Source organism: Stegostoma tigrinum, chromosome 2 (assembly GCF_030684315.1).
Source record: "Stegostoma tigrinum isolate sSteTig4 chromosome 2, sSteTig4.hap1, whole genome shotgun sequence".
Lineage (NCBI taxonomy): Eukaryota > Metazoa > Chordata > Chondrichthyes > Orectolobiformes > Stegostomatidae > Stegostoma > Stegostoma tigrinum.
In genome coordinates, this window is record NC_081355.1 from 91898369 (window position 1) to 91918672 (window position 20304).

The following is a 20304-nucleotide window of genomic DNA, read 5'->3' on the forward strand; positions in this document are numbered from 1 at the left end:
AAACTCCGTCACCTCAGGCCCAACCAATTAGGAAGCTCAGTGTAAGAACCTGTGAGGGAAGAACATGTGAGGGAAGGTAGAGTCATGGTAGAGGTTCAGTCACATTTTTGCTGAATGCCAAAGCAAGTTGAAAAAGGGCCAAATGACCTATTCTAGTTTCTACTTGTTGCACTTGTAGCAGATGATGCAACAACCTCGAAGAAAACTCAGATGAATCAGTCAACTTAACAAAGTGTGAAGCTGGATGAACACAGCAGGCCAAGCAGCATCTCAGGACACAAAAGCTGATGTTTCGGGCCTAGACCCTTCATCAGAGAGGGGGATGGGGAGAGGGAACTGGAATAAATAGAGAGAGAGGGGGAGGCGGACCGAAGATGGAGAGAAAAGAAGATCGGTAGAGAGGAGAGTATGGTGAGGAGGTAGGGATGGGATAGGTCAGTCCAGGGAAGACGGACAGGTCAAGGAGGCGGGATGAGGTTAGTACGTAGGAAATGGAGGTGCAGCTTGAGGTGGGAGGAAGGGATGGGTGAGAGGAAGAACAGGTTAGGGAAGCGGAGACAAGCTGGGCTGGTTTTGGGATGCAGTGGGGGGAGGGGAAGAACTGGGCTGGTTTTGGGATGCAGTGAGGGAAGGGGAGATTTTGAAGCTTGTGAAGTCCACATTGATGCCATTGGGCTGCAGGGCTCCCAAGCAGAATGCGAGTTGCTGTTCTTGCAACCTTCGGGTGGCATCATTGTGGCACTGCAGGAGGCCCATGATGGACATGTCGTCTAAGGAATGGGAGGGGGAGTTAAAATGGTTTGTGACTGGGAGGTGCAGTTGTTTGTTGCAAACCAAGCGGAGGTGTTCTGCAAAGCGGTCCCCAAGCCTCCTCTTGCTTTCCCCAATGTAAAGGCAGCCACACCGGGTACAATGGATACAATATACCACATTGGCAGATGTGCAGGTGAACATCTGCTTTATATGGAAGGTCATCTTGGGGCCTGGGGTAGGGATGAGGGAGGAGGTGTGGGGGCAAGTGTAGCACTTCCAGCGATTGCAGGGGACGGTGCCGGGTGTGGTGGGGTTGGAGGAGAGTGTGGAGCGGACAAGGGAGTCGCGGAGAGAGTGGTCTCTCTGGTAGGCAGACAAGGGTGGGGATGGAAAAATAGCTTGGGTGGTGGGGTCCCATTATCACTGAATCAGTCAACTTGTTTTTTTTAAAGTGAGAGCTGGATGATGTGTGGTGCACCACAGTGCAAATAAAAACAGGAAAAATTGTATTCCTCAATTACCCCTGTAATAACTACTTAATTTGAAGTAAACCATTTGTAGCAATTCATGTCAGTAAAAAGAAAAAGCTAAGTACTTATAATTGCCTCTTTTACATGTCAGAATGAGAACAAATACAGTATAATTATATAAATTGTGCTCCTTCACAGATATTCATTCTTTAGCCAGCCATTTATATCAAGTTCACTATAATTCTTAGAAGGTGACAAGAATAGTACATAATAATGAAAGGACATATGCTGTTAAAGTATTAACTTTTTACTTTTTTAGTAAATGTTAAGTCGCTGTTGACTTGCCTTCAGAGTTAATGATTAAAGGCTGTCCCTGTAAAATTACCATTATTGAAAGTTGGGGCGATAGTAATAGAGGTATCTTCAAGTACAGGGCTTTAGTGCAGGGAAAGCTCTTCCACAGAAAATGGCTAAAGCAGAGATCCTTGCAGGTTTTTGGGAGGATTGGGCAAGTAACTGAATTGGACTAAATATTCAAAGAAAAATATAGAGCCCTGGGGAAGAAATAGATGGTAGAAATAGTTTAAGATAAATGTTTCCAAGAACTGGCACAAAAACAATGCATTGAATAGTTTCTCACTGTGCTCTAAATATTTTGGATAAATGGTACAGTATTAATGTGAAATCTCATTTAGAATTTAACTTATGAGCATATTTATTGAACAAAAGATGAGTGAGTGATTTGCAGAAAATATGTAGAAGACAGGAAAGGAAAATGTCTTTTGACTGAATTACGCACAGTTTGAGCTAAAATATTATCCACCGTCGTTTTTAATATTTTTCATGAAGGCATGAGTTGAAGTAGCCTGGATTAATTCTGACAAGTTCCAAGCACATTCTTTCTGTGAGATTCAGCTCCACCCAATTCAGCTATCACAGTTACAACATATTCTACAAACAAGTATGTATTTGAAAAACTAACATTTGGATTTTTAAAAAGTGCTGGTTTCACACATAACTGAACAGAGCGCACAGGATACATGACTTACCTCCTATAAGGCCGACTGTTTGAAAACTAGTTTATAATTCATGCAATTTTTGCACTAGGCTAGGATACAAAATTTAACTACAGTTAGCTTTTAGCTATGCATTGCCACTATATTAATATTGTTAGCCACTAAATTAAAGAAGGCAAAGTTACTTCACCTCAGTTTTTTTTCCAAATGCCCACTATGTTTCTACTATTTTTTTGTATTTCATGCTTTCCACACCTTTTATTCATCTGTACAATTTCCACAATCCCTAATATTTGTAAAGTAGCATCTTATTATCTTTTGGCAGTTCTTGTATAAAAAACGATTCTCCCAAATCATTGCAAAAAGATGTAGATGTTACTGCGGGCTCCATAATTTAATCAATTGTTCGGCTGGAAAAAACACCATGTTCACTCAAAAAAATTAATTTAAAATCCTCACGTTATTTGCTCTATAAACAGTAATAAATGTCTCTGTTTTGAAATAAACAGCAAGACGAATTTCTGTAGTTTAACACGCATGTTTTTGCTGTAAGATTTGATGTATCAAAGTTGCATACTCATAGTTTAAGATGCATGCTTGATTATATAATAACCATGTGTCAACTTGACGAGAGAAGTGCAAATTTGAGCTGGGTTTAAAGAGACAAGAGCAAAAAGTTGAACTGAAGGGAACAGGGAATAGAGTGACAAGTTAACTAAAAGCTTTGGATGGAGAACGGCAACAGGTTGAAGAGGTGACGTTTATAAAATTTAATGCCTATAGCCTTGATGAAAATGATCTCAAGGTCAATCATTCCTAATTTTTATAGGCACACAGTAACTAATTCATATTTTCTTTTGCTACTAGACTATTTTGTTCTCTTCAAAAGTTTGAGGTATACAAATACAGAGAAATAAATTCTAACTTGAACAATTTTTTCAAGAAGCAAAAATGCTCAAAAATGTATTTTAAGAATTTAACTTATCTAGATGTCAGACAGAAAGCTATATTAGTTCTGGAAAGGCAGGTTCTCACACTGAGCTACCTAATTGGTTGGGTCTAAGGTGACAGTTTCTCACAAAAGAGCAAAAGACAAAGGATCTGAAGGCCTGTTAAAAAGAATCCACCATTTTGATGACATATAAATTGTGTTTCATTGTGTGCAGTCATGGGCTTGAGCCGGCCATTCAGCTGATGCTTTTATAAATAAAAACAGTCTGAAATTGTGGTAAAATTAACACTAGAAAGAAAAGGTGCGTTTATGACGTGTAATGCAGAAAATACCGATGAAAATCAACACAAATACTGAAGGTTTAGGGGAAGGTGGAAACAAATAAAGATCTGTGAGAAAAAGAAAGCTGCTAACATAAAGAGAAATCCCAAATTCTTCGATAAGCATACAACAAAAGGAGACTGGTTAAAAGAGGAGTAGGCTAATCAGAGATCAAAAAGGGGATTTAAAGACAGAGGCAGGGGCACGGCTGAGGTACAAAATGAATGCTTAGCATCTGTCTTTACAAAAGAGGAGGATCCTGTCCTGGCCAGGGTGAAAGAGGAAGAATCTCTGAAACTAGAAGGGTTCAGAATTAATGAGGAACAAGTCTTTTGGGTTAGAATGGCATCATGGTTGGCCAAGACTTGGTGGGCCAAAGGGCCTGTACCTGTGCTGTACTAGTTTATGTTCTTGGATAGACTAAAAAGTTAACAAGGCATCAGGAATAGATGAGATACACTCAAGGATTTTGAAGCAAGTGAGTGTAGAGATTATGGAGCCACTAGCCAAAATATTTCAGTCTTCTCTGGAGTATGGAGAGGTAACAGAAGACCGCAGAATTTTCAACATTATGTTGACCAAAGATTGGAAAGCTAATCCAAGCAATTACAGGGCAGTTAGTTTAACTTCAGCAGTGGGAAAACATTTGGAAGCAAGTATTTGGTAGATGGATGCAGTAGAAACATGGAAGAGCTGAGCTGATTAGGAAGAGTCAGCATGGATTTTTAACGGGAAATTGTGTCGAACAAACTGAAGGACGTTTTGGAAGAAGTAATAGAAAGGGTTGACGATGGTTATATTTTTGACATAATGTACATGATTTTTAGAAGACACTTGATATAATGCGTCACAACAAACCTGTGAAGAAAGACGTAGGCCACGATACGAAAGGGACAGTACCAATGTAGAAACAAGATTGGCTGTGCGACAGAAAATAGAGTAATGGTCAATGGATATTTTTCAGGCTGGAGGTATGTTTGTAGTGCAGCTCTGCAAGGATCAGCTGGCTGGCCAGCGTTTCTTGCCGTCCCTAGTTGCCCTTGAGGAGTTGGTGGTAAGCTGCCTTCTTGAACCACTGCAGTCCATCAGCTGTAGGTTGACCTACAATGTCATAAGGAAGGGAATTCTAGGATTTTGACTCAGCAACAGTGAAGGAGCAGCGATATGTTTCCAAGTCAGGATGCTGAGTGGCTTGGAGGGGAACTTGGAGGTCGTGGTGTTCCCATTTATCTGCTGCCCTCGTCCTTTTAGATGGAAGTGGTCGTGGGTTTGGAAGGTGCTGTCTGAGGATCTTTGGTGAATTTCTGCAGTGCATCTTGTAGATAGTGCACACTGCGACTGAGTGTCGGTGGGGTAGGTAGTGGATGTTTGTGGAGGTAGTCCCAATCAAGCGGGCTGCTTTGTCCTGGATAGTATCAAGCTTCTTGAGTATTGTTGGAGCTGCACTCATCCAGGCAAGCGGGCAGTATTCCATCACACTCCTGGCTTGTGCCTTGTGGATGGTGGACAGGATTGAGGAGTCAGGAGAAGAGTTACTCACTGCAGTATCCCCAGCTTCTGGCCTGCTCTTGTAGCCAATGTGTTTATGTGGTGAGACTAGTTGAGTTTCTGGTCAATGATAAACCCCAGGATGTTGATAGTGGGGAATTCAGTGATGGTAACACTACTGAATGTCAAGGGGTGGTGGTTAGATTGTCTCTTGTTGGTGATGGTCATAGCCAGGCATTTGTATGGCATGAATGTCACTTGTACTTGTCAACCCAATCCTGGATATCGTCCAGATCTTGTTGCATTTGAACACGGGCTACTTTGGTATCTGAGGAGTCACGAATGGTGCTGAACATTATCCAATCATTGACCAACATTCCCACTTCTGGCCTTATGATGGAAGAAAAGTCATTGATGAAGCAGCTGAAGATGGTTTGGCCGAGGACACTATCCTGAGGAATTTCTGCAGAGATGTCCTGGAGCTGAGATGACTGCCCTCCAACAACCATGACCATCATCCTATGTGTCAGGTATGACTCCAACCATTGGAGAGTTTGCCCTCTGATACCCATTGATGCCACACTTGGTCAAATGCAGCTTTGATGTCAAGAGCTGTCACTCTCATCTCACCTCTGGAATTCAGCTCTTTTGTCTGTGTTTGAACGAAGGCTGTAATGAGATCAGGAGCTGAGTGGCCCTGGTGGAACCCAAACTGGGCATTACCAAGCAGGTTACTGCTGAGCAGGTGCTAATTGATAGCACTGCTGATGACATCTTCCATTACTTTACTGATGGTCGAGAGTAGGCTGATGGGGCTGTAGTTGGCCGGGTTGGATTTGTCCTGCGTTTCGTGCACAGGACATAATTGAGCCATCTTCCACATTGTTGGATAGATACTAGCATTATATCTGGACTGGAACAGCTTGGCTAAGCAGCACAAGTCTTCAATACTACTTCTGGAACGTTGTCAGGGCCCATTGCCTTTGCAGTATCCAGTGTCTCCAACCGTTTCTTGATATCACCATGTAGTGAGTCAAACCGGCCAAAGACCATTCACAACTGGATGTGACAAAACAGCAGAGTTTAGGTCTGATCTGTTGGTTGTGGGATTGCTTATTTCTATCACTTGTTGCTTTCGCTGTTTGATGTGCAAGTATTCCTGTTTGGTGGCTTCACCAGGTTTGATACCTCATCTTCAGGTATGCCTAGTGCTGCTCCCGGCATGCCCTCCTGCACTCCTCATTGAACAAGGTTGCTCTCCTGGCTTGATGGTAATGGTTGAGTAGGGGATATGCTCGGCGATGAGGTTACAAATTGTGCTGGAGTACAATTCTGCTGTTGACAGCCCACAGCGCCTCATGGATGCCCTGTCTTGAGTTGCTAGATTTGTGCAAATTCTGCCCCATTCATCAAGGTGATAGTGCCATACAACACGCTAGAGGTTATTCTCAATATGAAGGTGGGACTTCATCTCCTCAAGGACTGAGATGGTCACTCTCACCAATACTGTCATGGACAGATACAACTACTGCTGGAAGATTGATAAGGATGAGGTAAAGTATATTTCTCCATCTTGTTTATTCCCTCGCCACCTGCTGTAGACCCAGTCTAGCATCTATGTCCTTTAGGACCTGACCAGTTTGATCAGTAGTACTGCTGCTGAGCCACTCTTGGTGGTGGACATTGCATCTCCCACCCAGGGAACATTTTGTGCCCTTGCCATCCTCGCTGATTCCTCCAAGTGTTGTTCAACAAGGAGTACCAGTTCATCAGCTGAGGGAGGATGGTATGGCATGTGGTAATCAGCAGGAGGTTTTCGTGCCCATGTTTAACCTGAAGCCATGAGACTTCATGGGATCTGGAGTCAATGAGCTACACCCTCTCAACTGTATACCACTGTGCCGCCGCCTCTGCTGGGTTCGTCCTGCCGGTGGGACAGGACATATCCAGCGATGATGATGATGGTGTCTGAGACCTTGTCTGTGAGGTATGATTCTGTGAGTTTGACTATGTCAGACTGCTGCTTAATTCATTTATGAGACTGCCACCCCACTTTTGACACTAGCTCTCAGATGTTAGTGAGGACAACTTTGCAGGGTCGACAGGGCTGTTTCTGCTGCTGCCTTTTCCAGTGCCATGGTCGATGCCAGGTGATCCGTCTGGTTTCATTTCTTTAAGACTTTGTAGTGATTGGTAGAACTGAATGGCTTGCTAGGCCATTTCAGAGGGCAAATGAGAGTCAACTGCATTTCTGTGCGTCTGGAGTCACATGTAGGCCAGACCAGGTGAGGATGGCAGATTCCCTTCCCTGAAGAACATTTGTGAACTAGCTGGGTTTTTCCAACAATCAGCAATGATTTCATAGTGATCAGTAGATTCTTAATTCCAGACATTTTTAGTTATTGAGTTATTGAACCCGGGTTCCCAGAATATTATCTGGATTTCTGGATTGATAGTCTAGTGATAATACCATTCGGTCATCACCTATCCTATCCTACATATTAATGATCTGGGTCTTGGTATGCAGGGGGCAATTTCAAAGTTTCTAGGTGACAGTAAATTTGGAAGAATCGTAAATTGTGAGGAGAATGGTGTAGAATTTCAAAAAAGGACATTGACAAGTTGGTGGAGTGGGCAGATAGGTGGCGGATGAGGTTCAATACAGAAAAGTAAGAGAGATGCACTTTAATTGGAAGAACAATGAAACACAATAAAAAGTAGGAGGAATCGTTCTAAAGGGAGTGCACGAGCACAGGGACATGGCTGTATATGTGTATAGATCGTTGAAGGTGGCAAGACAGATGGAGAGACCAGTAAATAAAGCAATGTTCTCAATTTTGTGAATAGAAACAGAGAATACAAGAGCAAGGAGATGAAAGTGAACTTCTACAAGATATGTATTAGACCCCAGCTGGTTAATTTTCTACAGTATGCCATTGAAAAGGTGGAAATACATTGGAAAGAGTGCAGAAGCAATTTACACGACTGGTTCTAGATATGAGAAACTTTAGCTACGTAGAAAGATTGAAGAAGTTGGGTATCCCTGGACAGAAGAAGGCTGAAAGGGGATGCAATTGAGATTTACACAATTGTGAGCGGAGAGAGTAGATAGAGAGAAGCCATTTCGGCTTGTAAGAGAAACAAGAACAAGAGAATACAGAGTCATAAATCATGGAAACAGGCCCTTCCGTCCAATTTGTCCAAGCCAGCTGCGCTTCTTCAGCTGAACCAGTCCCATTTGCCTGTGTTTGGCCCATATCCTTCTAAGCCTTTCCTGTACATGTACATGTCCAAATTTCTTTTAAATGTTATAACTGTACCTGCCCCTATGACTTCCTCTGGCAGCTCATTCTATATATGCACCACCCTCTGTGCAAAAAAGTTGCCCCTCAGGTACCTTTTAAGCCTTTCTGCTCTCACCTCTCACCTTAAGCCTATGCTCTCTAGTTTTGGATTCCCCTACCCAGGTGAAAAGGTCTTATCTATGCTCCTCATGATTTTCTCAACCTCTGTAAGGTCACCTCTCACCTTCCTACACTCCAGGGAAATAAGTCCCAGCCTATCCAGCGTCTCCTTGTAACTCAAACCTTCCAGTCTTAACAATATTTTTTATAAATCTTTTTTGCACCTTTCCAATGTAATAACGTCTTCCTACAGTCTGTTGACGAAACGTGCACGCAATACTCCAAATGTGGCCTTACTAATCATTTATAGGGCTGTGACATTAAGCCCAACTCCTGCACTCAATGCTCTGACCGATAGAAGCAAGTGGCAAAAGCCTTCTTCAATATGTACAAACAAAGCAAGGGTGATGTCAGAAAAAAGTTTTCACTCAGCAAGTAGTTAGGGTGTAGAATTCGCTGCCGAGAAATGTGGTGAAGGGAGTTTCAATTAAGGCATTCAGAAGGGCATTGTATGATTATTTGGATAGTAATGCTATGCATGGATATGGGGAGAAGGTAGGAGCCTGGCACTAGATAATAGAGCTGATGATGGTATGATGGGCCAAATAGCCTCCTTCCGCATCATAATAATTATAGCTTATTCTGGTTAGGAGAAATATGCTTGTGATGTGTAATTCTATAAACATAAAAGTGGGTAAAGATTGGTGCCAATTCTATGCTTCGTAAGCTGGCTTTTTGAAATATTAAACACCAATGGTCTGCTTCCAACATGTGGTATATATGCTCCGCTCATTTGCACTTGCAAATAGCAATCAGTGTCCTACAACAACATAAGGGTCTACTTTTCAGCTTTTCATGTCTTCTGTCTGAAAAAGACAAGCATACTGTTCATCAATTTTCTTGATTCACTTGAAAATTACACACTAATCTCCAGATGGCCACTGGCACCAGTACAGGGGTGGAAAGGAGCTGTTCCAGGGGATGAGTTTCACTTGAGCTGTGCTGGGACCAAATGTCCTGGCAATTTGAATAACTAGGGCTGGAGAAATGGCTTTAAACTAAGTAGACAGGGTACATGTGTAAAGGGGCAGAGTGTGGGGGGCAAGGATGCAGAATGCTGGTTTGGGAGAGGAGAAATGTAAGCTTACTGAGCAAGACGATATGGCAGCATTCCAGGGCAGCTACTTGGATAGTGATACGCCAAGTGGAACTGGAAAGGAGAGTATGCAGACTTCAAAAAATAGCAGTAAACAGGGTCAAAGGTGGAAAAATGGTAAAAAGGCAAAATTAATGTCTCTTGAACTTGAATGCTCACAGCATTCAGAACAAAATAAATGAACTGATTTTGGATTGACGGCATAAATACTGGTCAATGAGTATGATCATATCATGCAGACATGCTTATAAGGAGTTCAAAACTGGGAACTAAATATCCAGGGGTATTTGATTTTTTGAAGGTCAGGCAGAGAGGAGAGGTTGGGGGTAGCATTGTTGGTACAGGATGGAATAAGTACAAAAGTTAGAAGTGATCTTGGATAGAAAAATATTGAATCCGTATGGGTGGAGGTAAGAAATAAAAACGAAGAAAAGGATTCTGGTAGGAATAATCTATAAGCCCTCTAATAGTAGCTATCAGGCAGCACAGAGGATAAATCAGGAGATCATGAAGACATGTAATAAAGGTAGTACATTAGTCATGGATGATTTTAATCTTCAAATAGACTGAAATAATCAGGTTAGCGGAAGTAACCATGATGAAGAATTCACAGAGGTGTATTTGGAAGAGTTTCCTAAAACAATATGCTGTGGATCCAGAAATCAGGGTATTTTGGATCTGGCTATGTGTGATGAGGCAGGTTGAATAAATGATGTTAGCGTAATAGATGCCCTAGGAAGTAATGACCATAACACAGCAGAATTTAGCATTTAAATTGAGGTGGAGGAACTTGGGTCAAAACAGATAACAAGGTGTACAGCTGGATGAACACAGCAGGCTAAGCAGCATCAGAGGAGCAGGAAAGCTGACATTTCGGGCCCAGACCCTTCTTCAGAAAAACATGGGTCAAAAACATTTGTGCTAAGCAAAGGAATGGTATCCACAAAGGAATGAGTTGAATGGAGTGGATTGGGAAAGAAGTTTATTAGTAAAGGTGTTTTGGAACAATGGCAAATATTTAAGGAAATAGTTTATGGCTCACAGCAAAGATATATCCCAATGAGGGAGAAGGATTCTAAGAAGGGATAAGCTAACCATGGTTAACCAGGGAAGTTGAGGAGATGTTTAAAAAAAAGTCACCATAGTCTTACTAGACCAAAAGGTTGCTCTCTCATGAGAAGAGATGACTGGTAATGGTTTAACCTGAGAGTTACCACACCTCAGACTAAGAAAGAGGTTGAATAGGAGATTCCGTCATGGTAACTTCAGCTGGTGCAGGAATTGAACCCACACCATTGATGTCACTCTACATTGCAAACCAGCCATCCAACTACCTGAGCTAAACCAATCCAAATTAGGAGCAAATTAAAATTAGTGACTCCCCATTTGTGTGGCAGCTATTTTACAGTTATTTAATCAGAACCCGGCATCACAGTTTAAAGGCATGGGTTGGGTCATTTACAACCTACATTTCTATGTTATATTATCGCAAATTATTTATACAGTTAACATTATATAGTTAAAAAATCATTTGTTTGAAAACAGATGATTTTATCCTTCTGTGGAAATCATGTCTTTTTCAGCCTCGCAAACCTGGTGTTAACAGTGGTTTAAATAATACACAAATCTAATAAATGTCTGTGTTCTTAATTAGCACATTGATTAATATATAGTACCGAGTCAACCAATATAGCTTAGCAGCTGGTGATTAATATTCTGGACTTCTGGCACATTTCATTTTGTATTACAATTCACTAAATATATCAAAGTTGGCAAGAACAGTCCTTAATTGCAATGAAGTTTAATATTTCATTGGAGGACTGCGAAGATTGTTTGTGATCTGACCGCTAGATAATCTTCAACAGCCGAATTAGAGAAGATTTTTAAGTAGGCTAACCTGGTCCCTTGGTGCACTGGTTAAGTTTGCCAATAGCGGAACTATGCAAACCAGTAAATTCTCAGCTTTGATCAATGATGCATACTGAAATGTAGAAACTCAGAAAAATAGTAGCAGGACTAGGCTAGTCACTTCTTCGAGCCCAATTTGCCATGCAGTATGGTCATATCTCATCATCCAACTCAGTACCGTATCCCCCAATTCCTTTAATCCCTTTTGCCCTAAGACCTATTTCTATCTCCTTCTTGAAAACTTCAATGTATTGGCGTCAATCACTTTCTAAGGCAGAAAATTCACAGGTTCACCACTCTGGGTGAAGAAATTTGTCCTCCTCTCAGTTCTAAATGGCCTGCATATATCCTTAAACTGTAATCTATGGTTGTGGACTCCTCAATCATCAGGAAGATCCTTCTTGCATTTGCCATGTCTTGTCTTGATAAAATTTTATAGTTTTTTATCAGAGCGACCTTTATTCTCCTAAACTCCTGTGAGTATAGCCCCATCTGATTCAGTTTCTCTTCATATGTCAATCCTGGGATACCAAAATCAGGAACAAAAATAAAGTTGCTGGAAAAGCTCAGTAGGTCAGGCAGCATCTGTGAAGGAAAAACCAGAGTTAATATTTCGGGTCCAGCAACCCTTCCTCAGAACTGATGGTGGCTGGGAAAACGTCAGTTTATATTCAGAAAATAGGGAGGTGGGTGGGGTAGGTTGTAAATGATAGGTTAGAGCCAAAAAGAGAGGCAAAGACAGTTGGACAGACAAAGGAGTTGCTAACGATCAGGCTGGGAGGGTGAATAGTTGTTTATGGGGACTGTTAGTGACTAACAATAGGGGGTGTGTAGTGGTAGGCTATGTGGTAACAAGGCCTGGTGAGTGAATAGGGGGCTGGGACATGGGAGAGTTTAGGCCCTAAAATTATTGAACTCCATATTGAATCTGGAAGGCTGTAGGGATCCCAAGCAGAAAATCAGGCTTTGTTCCACCAGCTTGCACTGGGTTTTGTTGGGACACTGCAGCAAGCCAGGTCCAGAGACATTGGCCAGGGCGCAGGGTGGTGCATTGATGTGGCAGGCAACAGGCAGTTCAGGGTCTTTTTTGCGAGCAGAATGTAGATGTTTTGCGAAGCGCTCGCCAAGTCTATGCTTTGTTTCCCAATTGTAGAGGAGACCACATTATGAGCAGCGAATGCAGTAGACTAGATTCTGGGAAGTGCAGGTGAAATGTTGCTTCACCTGGAAGGTATGTTTAGACCCTTGGATGCTGGGGAGGGAGGAGATAGGTGGGCAAGGTGTTGCGCCTTCGCCGGTTACAGGGGAAGGTGCCGTAGGGCGTTGGGGAGGTGTTGGGGGTGAAGAAAGTGTGGACTTCCTGCCCCACTGAACTTATCTCCACTTATCTTGACACTGTCTCTCCTGCCCCCAACTGCCCCCAACCACCACCACACCCCCCACCTCCATCCCACTACCACCACCAGTCCAGGAATCCCCACCTATGTCCGGGACATCACCCACGCCCTCCACCTCCTCCAAGACATCCGATTCCCTGACCCCAACACCTCATCTTCACTACGGATATCCAATCCTGTGTATTTGCTTTCCCCACAGGAATAACCTAAAAGCTCTCTGCTTCTGGAGGGAACGATCCCTGCAGAAGGCAGACAAGGAAGGGGAGGGGAATATATGTCTGGTGGTGGCATCTTGCTGGAGATGGCGGAAATGGCGTCAAATGATCTTCTGGATGTGAATGCGGTGGGATGGTAGGTGAGGATAAGGGGAACTCTATTGCTGCTGTGGGAGGGAAGAGAAGGAGTGAGGGTGGAAGTGCGGGAGATGGGTCGGACCTGGTTGAGGGCCATGTCAACAACGAAGGTGGGCAATCCTCGGTTGAGGAAGAAGGTGGGCATTTCGGAGGGTCTCTTGTTGAAGTTGGCCTCATCTGAACATATGCGATGGAGACAGAGGAACTGAGAGAACGGGATGGAGTCTGTACAGGAAGCAGAGAGTGAGGATGTATAGTCCAGGTAGCTGTGGGAATCAGTGAGTTTGCCGTGGATATTAGTGGCTGATTTATCACCAAAAATGGAAACAGAAATGTCGAGGAAGGGAGAGGAGGAGTCAGAGATAGACTTGGTGAAAGTGATGGCAGGGTGGGAATTGGAGGTAAAATTGATGAAGTTTTCCAATTCCAGATGTGAGAGAATGAAGCAGCACCAATGATATAATCGATGTATTGGAGAAAGAGTTGTGGGTGGGGGCCGGAATAAGCCTGGAACAAGGAATATTCCACGTACTCCATGAAGAGACAGACATAACTAGGGCCCATGCGGGTAGCCATGGCGACCCCTCTTACCTGAAGAAAATGAGAGGAGTTGAAAAAGAAGTTGTTGAGGGTGATGGCGAAGTCCAAAGAAGCTACATCAATTGGTTTCCCCTCCTCAACTCTATTAGTCACGTTTTTTGAAAAATTCCAATAGATTTTTCAAGCATGATTTTGTTTCATAAATCCATGCTGACTCTGCCTAATCTTGACATTGTTTTCCAAGTTAACAAGGTGTGGAGCTGGATGAACACAGCAGGCCAAGCAGCATCAGAGGAGCAGGAAAGTTTACATTTCAGGCTGAGATCCTTCTTCAGAAAATTGCTTTCCAAGTGCTCTGCTAGTGAATCTTTTACAATGGACTTGAGCAATTTTCCTACTACAGAAGTCATTCTAACTAGTCTGCAATTCCCTGTTTTCTCACTTCTAATTTTTTAAACAGTGGAATTACATTAGCAGAATCTATAGAATCTTGAAAGGTTACAAGCAAAGGTGTCTGCCAATTTTAGGGTCACATCCTTAATCAGGGATGTAGGTTATTCGGCCTTAGTCCCATCAATTTCCCCAACACCACTTATCTACTAGTACTGATTTCCTCCAGTTCCTCCCTCACTACATGTGTTGCTCAACATTTTTGGGACATTATTTATGTCTTCTTTTGTGAAGATAGAACCAAAATGTTGCCACTTCTTTGTTCCCCATTACAACTTCCTTTGCTTCTGATTTGAAGAGACTGCTTTTGCCTTCACTAATTTTTTTGCCTGTATTCGTTTTTGCAATCGGTTTGCATGTTCCCTGTACACTTACTCTTGTACTCTATTTTTCACCCGATCAAACCATTTGTCCTTTTTTGCAGAAATCTAAATTGCTCTCAATCCTGAAGTCTACTACTCCTTTTGGCTAATTTGTACAAATTAGTTCCTTTCTGCTGGGATGGACGACAAGAGTACATGAATTAGTTCCATCATGTGTGAGAAATGCAATCAATTTTCATGATGACTAGGTAGTGGCATCAATCAGAAATTTACGCTGTTGGGCATCTGTTGGGTCTTGACCAGTACTGGCACGTGGGTGAATAATTTACCAATGTTCACAATCTTTTTATTCATTCATAACCTGTGAACATGTCTGCAAAAGCCAACATTCGTTGGCTATGCATTGCGATGCTGTTGATGAGCTGTCTTAAACCACTGCAGTCTATCTAAAGCAGGTACACTATCAATCCTAGATAATGAAGTGTGAGGCTGGATGAACACAGCAGGCCAAGCAGCATCTCAGGAGCACAAAAGCTGACGTTTCGGGCCTAGACCCTTCTTCAGAGAGGGGGATGGGGAGAGGGTTCTGGAATAAATAGGGAGAGAGGGGGAGGCGGACCGAAGATGGAGAGAAAAGAAGATAGGTGGAGAGGAGAGTATAGGTGGGGAGGTAGGGAGGGGATAGGTCAGTCCAGGGAAGACAGACAGGTCAAGGAGGTGGGATGAGGTTAGTAGGTAGGAGATGGAGGTGCGGCTTGGGGTGGGAGGAGGGATGGGTGAGAGGAAGAACATGTTAGGGAGGCAGAGACAGGTTGGACTGGTTTTGGGATGCAGTGGGTGGGGGGGAAGAGCTGGGCTGGTTGTGTGGTGCAGTGGGGGGAGGGGACGAACTGGGCTGGTTTTGGGATGCGGTGGGGGAAGGGGAGATTTTGAAGGTGGTGAAGTCCACATTGATACCATTGGGCTGCAGGGTTCCCAAGCGGAATATGAGTTGCTGTTCCTGCAACCTTCGGGTGGCATCATTGTGGCACTGCAGGAGGCCCATGATGGACATGTCATCTAAAGAATGGGAGGGGGAGTGGAAATGGTTTGCGACTGGGAGGTGCAGTTGTTTAATGCGAACCGAGCGGAGGTTCTATCAATCCTGTCAAGAAGGAAGTTCCAGTATTTTGACTCAGCACTAGTGAAAGAAAGGCAATATCATTCCAAGGTAGGATGATACAGTGGCTCTGCTTGGACGGGTTGTGCAGCTGGTGGTTTTCCTGTGCATCCGCTAATTTAGCAAATGATTTTGAAGTGGCTTTGCAAGTTGTTGCAGTGTCATGAAAATTGCGCTCAAGGTTGCAGAAAGTGAATGTGCTGCATAAAGTGAATGATTAGTGTAGGGGATGGTGAAGCAAACAAACAGGATGCTTTGTTCTGATATAACACGGTGTAGAACATAACAGGCCAAGCAGCATCAGAGGAGCAGGAAACCGGGCCTCCCACAGCATTCATGACCTCATCACCTCAGGGGACCTCCCACCCACAGCCTCCAAACTTATTATTCCCCAACCCCGCACGGCCCGTTTCTATCTCCTTCCCAAAATCCACAAACCTGCCTGCCCTGGTCGACCCATTCTCTCAGCCTGTTCCTGCCAACCCAACCCCTGCCACAACCTCCCAAAGAGGATCCCCCTCGTTCTCACACACCACCCCACCAACCTCTGGATACAATGCATCATCCTCCGACACTTCCGTCATCTACAATCCGACACCACCACCCAAGTCATTTTTCCATCCCCACCCTTGTCTGCTTTCCGGAGAGACCACTGTCTCCATGACTCCCTTGTTTGCTCCACACTGCCCTCCACCCCACCACACCCGGCGCCTTCCCCTGCAACCGCAGGAAGTGCTACACTTGCCCCCACACCTCCTCCCTCACCCACATCCCAGGCCCCAAGATGACTTTCCATATTAAGCAGAGGTTCACCTGCACATCTGCCAATGTAGTATACTGTATCCATTGTACCCGGTGTGGCTCCCTCTACATTGGGGAAACCAAGCGGAGGCTTGGGGATCGCTTTGCAGAACACCTCCGCTCAGTTCGCAATAAACAACTGCACCTCCCAGTCGCAAACCATTTCCACTCCCCCTCCCATTCTTTAGATGACATGTCCATCATGGGCCTCCTGCAGTGCCACAATGATGCCACCCGAAGGTGGCAGGAACAGCAACTCATATTCCGCTTGGGAACCCTGCAGCCCAATGGTATCAATGTGGACTTCACCAGCTTCAAAATCTCCCCTTCCCCCACCGCACCCCAAAACCAACCCAGTTTGTCCCCTCCCCCCACGGCATCACACAACCAGCCGAACTCATCCCCTCCACCCACTGCATCCCAAAACCAGTCCAGCCTGTCTCGGCCTCCCTAACATGTTCTTCCTCTCACCCATCCCTTCCTCCCACCTCAAGCCATTTCCTACCTACTAACCTCATCTCACCTCCTTGACCTGTCCGTCTTCCCTGGACTGGCCTATCCCCTCCCTACCTCCCCACCTATACTCTCCTCTCCACCTATCTTCTTTTCTCTCCATCTTCGGTCCGCCTCCCCCTCTCTCCCTATTTATTCCAGAACCCTCACCCCGTCCCCCTCTCTGATGAAGGTTCTCGGCCCGAAACGTCAGCTTTTGTGCTCCTGAGATGCTGCTTGGCCTGCTGTGTTCATCCAGCTTCACACTTTATTATCTAACGCTTAGCTGTTTTTTAACTTTCTCGAACTTCTGAGTTCTAACAGCACAGAGTTATCCAATTGTTTTTTGACTTCTCACAAAGTCCCCAACTATAGTCTCAGTGTACATACTTTTCAGCTGTGTGGCTAAACACTTCTTTTCTGTATAGTTTGCCACTGTCTCTGTCTGCCTCTAACCATAACCAGGAACTGATCCTCAGTGACCCCGAACTTTAAAAACATTGCAACGAGCCCCATCCTTATCCTGAGTAAAACTAAATATTTTGGATTAGTCAAATACAGCATTCATTCGTGGAACCCAAGTATGATAATCCCATGGAACTGCCTGTCCCCTGAATGTTACAATGTTCACCAAGTGTCAGCTCAACAACACATAAATGCAAACAAAAGAGTCATCGCACATAACATAGCACAAAATAATTTGATTTGATGGTTGAAAACTAAAATCATGTGACATTACTGCTGACGGCCGAGATCTTATTCATCTGTTTCAGATTCAGAACATATTTGAAATCAAATTTTCTGCATTACACCTCTTTAATGGATTTAATGAAGATTTAATGACTTCCTACAGTATATGGAAATTCCTACATTTGTGAGCCATTTATATATGTATGAAGTCCTTACTTGCTGGTATCACATTCCTTTCTGTCAATTTTTTGTATCAATGTTTTCTCTATAATTTCCACCTTTAAAATGAAACTTTCTCCATTAAATGGTCTAATGTCATTTCACATCCTGCCATTAACTGCTTGGCAGCATTATTTCCCAGCACCTCAACCTGTACTGTGAATAAATTACATACATACATAAATAAATGAACATAGTTATGAATTAAGAACAATAGATGATTTGGCCCCTTGAACCTACTGCACCTTTCAATAATATCATGGCTGATCTGATTGTGGCCTATCCCCAGTACCCTTTGACTTCCTCATCAATCATGAAACTATCTAACTCATTCCTAAAAATAACCATGATCAGCCTCCATTCCTCTCTGTGGAATAGAATTCCACAGATGAATGAGCCATTGTGTAAAAGAACTCCTCATTTAAGTTTTAAATTTAAGATCCCTAATTTTTAAACAGTGTTCTCTAGTTTTGTTCTCCCTCACAATGGAGAACATCCTCTCAGCATCAAACCTGTCAAGATCCCTCAGGGTGTTGTATGTTCCAATAAGAGCACTTCTCATTCTTCTGAAATCTCATGAATACTGGCCCAACTTGCTGAATATTTCCCCACAAAATAAACCCTTCATCATTGGAATTACTTGACTGAAACGTCTCTGAATTGCTTTGAAAGCAATGATACCTTTCTGAAATGAGGAAACTAAAACAGCATATATACCAGATGTGGTCTCAGAGAATATCACAAAACTTCCTACTTTTATACTCCATTCCTTTGCAATAAGCAAGCACATTCATTTTGTCTTCCTAATCTCTTGCTGTTTCTGAATGCAAGCTTTTTGTGATTCATGTACCAGGGTACCCAGATACTTCTCTACCCCAGTGTTTTGTAACATGTCTTCATTTAAATACCAACTGCTTTTACATCCTTCTTGCCAAAGTGGGCAAATTTACAATTTCCTGCATTATAAACGATCTGCCAAATCTTTGCCCACTCTCTATCTATTTGTAACCCTTTGCAAATCCTTAACGTCCTCTTCGTAACTTACTCTCTTCTCTAGTTTTGTGTCATTGGTAAATTAAATCATCTTACATTTGGCCTCTTCATCCAATCATTGGTAATGTTTGTAAAAGTTTGAGGCCCCAACACTGCTGTTTGTCACACTGTTTTAGTGACTGCTTGCCAACCTGAAAATGGCCCATTTATTTCTACTTTCTGCTTCCTCTTAAACAAGCAATGCCCCTCTATCCATGCCAATTGGTTACCCCTACCCTGGGAGTTCCTATTTTGTACAGTAAACTTTGACGTGGTACCTTATCAAAGACTTTTAGAGATCCAAGTACGCCATACCTACCAGTTCCCCATTACACGTTCTGTTTCTGAAACGATCTCTTAACAAACTAGAAAACTACGAATTCCTCTTCATAAAACCAAGGTGGCTCTGCCCAATTACTTTAAGATTTTCAAAGTGCCTGGTTATAACCTCCTTAATAATAATTTCTACCATATTTCTTTTAACAGATTTAGCGTTAATCGGTCCATAGTTTCTTCGATTTATCGCCCTCATTTCTTGAACAATATTTGCTATTTTCCATTCTGTTGGGTCATTATCAGAATATAAAGACTTTTGGAAAACTGCAATCAGTGCATCTCTTGCCTCAGCAGTCACTTCTTTTAAAGTCTAAGTTGCAAGCCATCGGGTCCTGGAAATTTGTAAGCCTTTAGTTACACATGTTTCTCAGTCCCTTTTCACCTGGTAATAGTGCTTACATTAATTTATCTCTTGTATTTTATCTCTAGGATGTCAAGTATTTTTGGCATGCTAGCTGTGTCCATCTACAGTGAGTACTGACTCAGAATATCTTTTTAATGCTTCCACCATTGCCATATTTCCCATTATTAATGCTGCTTCGTCAATGGCCTTGCCTCCATCATAAGGTCAAAAGTGTGGATGATTGCCAATTATTGCTTAATTTGCAACACCATTTGTGATTCCTCAAATACTGAAGCAGTCCATGTACAAATGCAAAAACATCAGGGCAATATCCAGGTTTGGGTTGACAAATGGTAAGTAACATTCATGCCACACAAATGCCAGGCAATTACAGTAATGACCATCTCCAATAACCGACAATCCAACCACAGTCCCTTGAAATTCGATGGTGTTTCAATCACTGAATGCCCCATAATCAACATCTTTGGGGCTACCATTGACCAGAAACTCAACTGGACTCGCCATATAAATCCTGTAGCTACAGAGCAGGTAAGAAGCTGGGAACATTCCAGCAAGTAGCTCACGTCCTAACTCCCTAAAGCCAGTTCCCCATCTACAGGGCACAAGTCAGGGTGTGATGGAATGCTCCCAATTCCTGGATGAGTGCTGCTCCAACAACCATCAAGAAGTTTGACACCATC

General features: G+C 43.1%; 1 protein-coding gene across 3 annotated transcripts in view; it reads right to left on the minus strand.

Moving 5' to 3' along the window:
• Positions 1-20304, minus strand: part of mocos (molybdenum cofactor sulfurase) — a 261380-nt gene that overhangs the window by 168395 nt on the left and 72681 nt on the right. The gene's annotated exons all lie outside the window — the stretch shown is intronic.